Below are 5,114 nucleotides of genomic sequence, written 5' to 3'. Positions count from 1 at the left end.
TGTTGGGCACTAGGTAGGTGTCAAACCTCCTCAAGACATGTATCATGTATTCTTTATATCAGCCAAGAAAATGTACAGTTTAGCCTATAGAATAAAATATATATTGAGCATTTTATCCATTTTATTTTTAGATTTAAATCAGTGTAGGTGAAACCCTCCCAACAATCTATGTTTTATTCACATCTACAGTGCTTGTTATTTTGTTATGAAATGTTAATTATTGAATTTGCTTGTTCAAATTGATTGCTTTTAGTTACTTGTTTTGTCATGCATAATATATGGAAGTGATGGGGAAAAATGGATTAGTGGGGGTGATGTGTTGGAATCTGCGGCACAGTAAGAAGCTGATAAAAACTCATATAACACCACATACAGACACACACACACACACATGAACGGCACCCCCACACAGGCAAGCTGACAGCTCTACAGAGGTTTCTGTCAGTAAATGAGGACAGATTGACTGGGAGTTGTGAGTTTTGTATTGGGATTATATAGTGATACAAGAATCACGTAGGATAACCATAAGGAAAATCAGGTTATGGCTCTAGACCAGGAATTCCAAACCCAGGGGGAGTGCCTCCAAAAAGGGGGCACCTAAGCTATCTGGGTGGGCACTGGGACTTACCTGATTTGAGTGGTAAAAATAAAATAGATAGACATATACACTCACCTAAAGGATTATTAGGAACACCATACTAATACTCCCCGGTGAACGAGAGGGTCGTTTCCCTGCGCCTACGGGTCGGGGATAGGTCTCTCACTGTTGTTTGTGCCTACGGGCCGAACGGCAGTGCAGAGTACCCGACCTTCTTGGAGTCTCTGGGAGGGGTGCTGGAAAGTGCTCCGACTGGGGACTCTATCGTTCTACTGGGGGACTTCAACGCCCACGTGGGCAACGACAGTGATACCTGGAGGGGCGTGATTGGGAGGAACGGCCCCCCTGATCTGAACCCGAGCGGTGTTCAGTTATTGGACTTCTGTGCTAGTCACAGTTTGTCCATAACGAACACCATGTTCAAGCATAAGGGTGTCCATCAGTGCACGTGGCACCAGGACACCCTAGGCCGCAGGTCGATGATCGACTTTGTTGTCGTTTCATCTGACCTGCGGCCATATGTCTTGGACACTCGGGTGAAGAGAGGGGCGGAGCTGTCAACTGATCACCACCTGGTTGTGAGTTGGATCCGATGGCGGGGGAGGAAGCTGGACAGACTCGGCAGGCCCAAGCGTACTGTAAGGGTCTGCTGGGAACGTCTGGCCGAGTCTCCTGTCAGAGAGATCTTTAACTCCCACCTCCGGCAGAGCTTTGACTGGATCCCGAGGGAGGTTGGAGATATTGAGTCCGAGTGGACCATGTTCTCCACCGCCATTGTTGAAGCGGCCGCTCGGAGCTGTGGCCGTAAGGTCTCCGGTGCCTGTCGAGGCGGCAATCCCCGAACCCGGTGGTGGACACCGGAAGTAAGGGATGCTGTCAAGCTGAAGAAGGAGTCCTATCAGGCCTGGTTGGCTTGTGGGACTCCAGAGGCAGCTGACGGGTACCGACAGGCCAAGCGGACTGCAGCCCGGGTGGTTGTGGAGGCAAAAACTCGGGCCTGGGAGGAGTTCGGTGAGGCCATGGAGAAGGACTATCGGCTGGCCTCGAAGAGATTCTGGCAAACCATCCGGCGCCTCAGGAGAGGGAAACAGTGCCCTACCAACGCTGTTTACAGTAGAGGTGGGCAGCTGTTGACCTCAACTGGGGATGTCGTCGGGCGGTGGAAGGAGTACTTCGAGGATCTCCTCAATCCCGCCGTCACGTCTTCCATTGAGGAAGCAGAGGATGAAGGCTCAGAGGTGGACTCGTCCATCACCCGGGCTGAAGTCACCGAGGTGGTTAAGAAACTCCTCGGTGGCAAGGCACCGGGGGTGGATGAGATCCGCCCTGAGTACCTCAAGTCTCTGGATGTTGTGGGGCTGTCTTGGCTGACACGCCTGTGCAACATCGCGTGGCAGTCGGGGACAGTGCCTCTGGGATGGCAGACCGGGGTGGTGGTCCCTCTTTATAAGAAGGGGGACCGGAGGGTGTGTTCCAACTATAGGGGGATCACACTTCTCAGCCATGGTCCTCAGTCGGAAAAGGGTGGCTTGCCCACTTCAGGTTGGTGGAGAGTGCCTGCCTCAAGTGGAGGAGTTTAAGTATCTAGGGGTCCTGTTCACGAGTGAGGGAAGGATGGAACGGGAGATTGACAGACGGATCGGTGCAGCTTCTGCAGTAATGCGGTCGATGTATCGGTCTGTCGTGGTGAAGAAAGAGCTGAGCCGCAAGGCGAAGCTCTCGATTTACCGGTCAATCTACGTTCCTACTGTCACCTATGGTCATGAGCTTTGGGTCATGACCGAAAGGACAAGATCCCGGATACAGGCGGCCGAAATGAGCTTTCTCCGCAGGGTGGCTGGGCGATCCCTTAGAGATAGGGTGAGAAGCTCGGTCACCCGGGAGGAGCTCAGAGTAGAGCCGCTGCTCCTCCACATCGAGAGGGGTCAGCTGAGGTGGCTTGGGCATCTGTTTCGGATGCCTCCGGAACGCCTTCCTGGGAAGGTGTTCCGGTCCCGTCCCACCGGGAAGAGACCCCGGGGAAGACCTAGGACACGCTGGAGGGACTATGTCTCCCGGCTGGCCTGGGAACGCCTCGGTGTCCCCCCGGAAGAGCTGGAGGAAGTGTCTGGGGAGAGGGAAGTCTGGGCATCCCTGCTTAGACTGCTGCCCCCGCGACCCGGCCCCGGATAAGCGGAAGATGATGCAATGCAACCATACTAATACTGTGTTTGACCCCTTTTGCCATCAGAACTGCCTTAATTCTACGTGGCATTGATTCAACAAGTTGCTGAAAGCATTCTTTTGAAATGTTGGCCCATATTGATAGGATAGCCTCTTGCAGTTGATGGAGATTTGTGGGATGCACATCCAGGGCACGAAGCTCCTGTTCCACCACATCCCAAAGATGCTCTATTGGGTTGAGATCTGGTGACTGTGGGGGCCATTTAAGTACAGTGAACTCATTGTCATGTTCAAGAAACCAATTTGAAGAGATTCAAGCTTTGTGACATGGTGCATTATCCTGCTGGAAGTAGCCATCAGAGGATGGGTACATGGTGGTCATAAAGGGATGGACATGGTCAGAAACAATGCTCAGGTAGGCCGTGGCATTTAAAAGATGCCCAATTGGCACTAAGGGGCCTAAAGTGTGCCAAGAAAACATCCCCCACACCATTACACTACCACCACCAGCCTGCACAGTGGTAACAAGGCATGATGGATCCATGTTCTCCTTCTATTTACGCCAAATTCTGACTCTACCATCTGAAAATCCCAGTAACTGAGCAGATTGTGAAATACTCAGACCGGCCCGTCTGGCACCAATAACCATGCCACACTCAAAATTGCTTAAATCACCTTTCTTTCCCATTCTGACATTCAGTTTGGAGTTCAGGAGATTGTCTTGACCAAGACCACACCCCTAAATCCATTGAAGCAACTGCCATGTGATTGGTTGATTAGATCATTGCATTAATGAGAAATTGAACAAGCGTTCCTAATAATCCTTTAGGTGAGTGTATATTCTCCTTTACATATTTCAAAGGAGGTGTCACAAGTTGGTACATATATTATGTTAAATATATCAGGCCGTTATAGAAATCTCATTCACAATGCACATTTCATTGAGATATCCCTTATTTGCTTCTACCTTGTAGAAGTTATCTGAATTACAGCAAAACCAGTATGCATTCAAAGCAACTCTCCCTTTATAGCAGTGGTGTTGTTAGGCCTGGGCTTCTGGGGCTTCAGCCAGAGGTCATTTTGGATTAGCCCCGGGTCATCTGATTCAATTCCAAAAATAGATTTCTGCAAGTCTGGAGACATCCCTGCCTTATAGCGCTCTTGCTATTTTAACGGTCACTGTTGGTTGAGCAACTTATAACAACTAGATTTCACTGAAAAACTATATTTTCAGATCTTTTAAACTTAGGAAAGAGATATTTTAGATGGGAAATGATTCCCTACAATATTCAGTGGGTTCCTTGCTTGAATCATATGCAGAAACAGTAGAAACAGTAAAACAACAACAACAACAAAAACAGCAAAGGATCTAATATAGTACAAGTACAGTAGGCCTAAGATGTAGCCAACAGTATTGGAATGTGCATTGCAAGCCCTAACAAAAATCTTACTTTTTTGTTGCTACATTGGAAACTTGCACTTTTTTCATGCACTTTTTCAAATGAACCAAAGAAAAACCTTTAGGAGACATAGCCGTTGGTATAGTTTTGAGAATGTTCAAATAACCTGCTGATACAACATGTTTAGATTAATTTAAGAGCTTTTATGTAACTTTTCCCTGTGGTTTCCATTTGGTTCTAAGTAAATTAATGTTCTCAGAATATTCTAGAAACAGTTTATCCATGCCTTTATCCATGGATTACTCCGTAATTAAAACTGCTCAAATAGGGAGTGATCAGAGGTAAAGTGTATGAAGAGGTAAGTGCACCAAATTTCCTAAAGAACTAAATTTATTTTATCCATATCCTTATCCATATGTATCCATTATGTTACTTTAGAAGCATTAGCTAAAAAGATTAAGAGAATCCTCAGTGGAAACCTGTTGGGAAAAAAATTTCTCAGGACATTCCCAACGTTTCACCCTTCAGATAACATTACACATTTTGTAACCTTCGGAGAACGTTCGTACACCCCCTCCAAAAAACATTCAAATAACATGTAGAAAAACCACAGTAGGAACCTTTTAGGAACATTTACGGAACTTTCCCACAACCAGGGTCGACATGACACCTATGGGGGAGCTGAGCTCCTATAGTTCCACTGGGCAGCAGTAGAACATTTGCACGAGATCGAACTCCGTTCAATTAAGAAATAAAATAATAATAATCTCCCTTAAAACTACGTCTATAAAAATATCAAACATGTGACCAGCAAGTGTCACTGCTGTGCACTGTTTAAAATCTTTGAGCAATGAACTCTTTTTCGACACGAGTCTCGGTTGTTTCAGAAAGCCTCGGTTGCTCATCATAGTTGTTGCAGTAAGACAGGGCCGTAGATACAAGTGGGGAAGATA

Source organism: Esox lucius, chromosome 7 (genome assembly GCF_011004845.1).
Source record: "Esox lucius isolate fEsoLuc1 chromosome 7, fEsoLuc1.pri, whole genome shotgun sequence".
NCBI classification, from domain to species: domain Eukaryota; kingdom Metazoa; phylum Chordata; class Actinopteri; order Esociformes; family Esocidae; genus Esox; species Esox lucius.
This window is presented reverse-complemented; position numbering follows the sequence as displayed.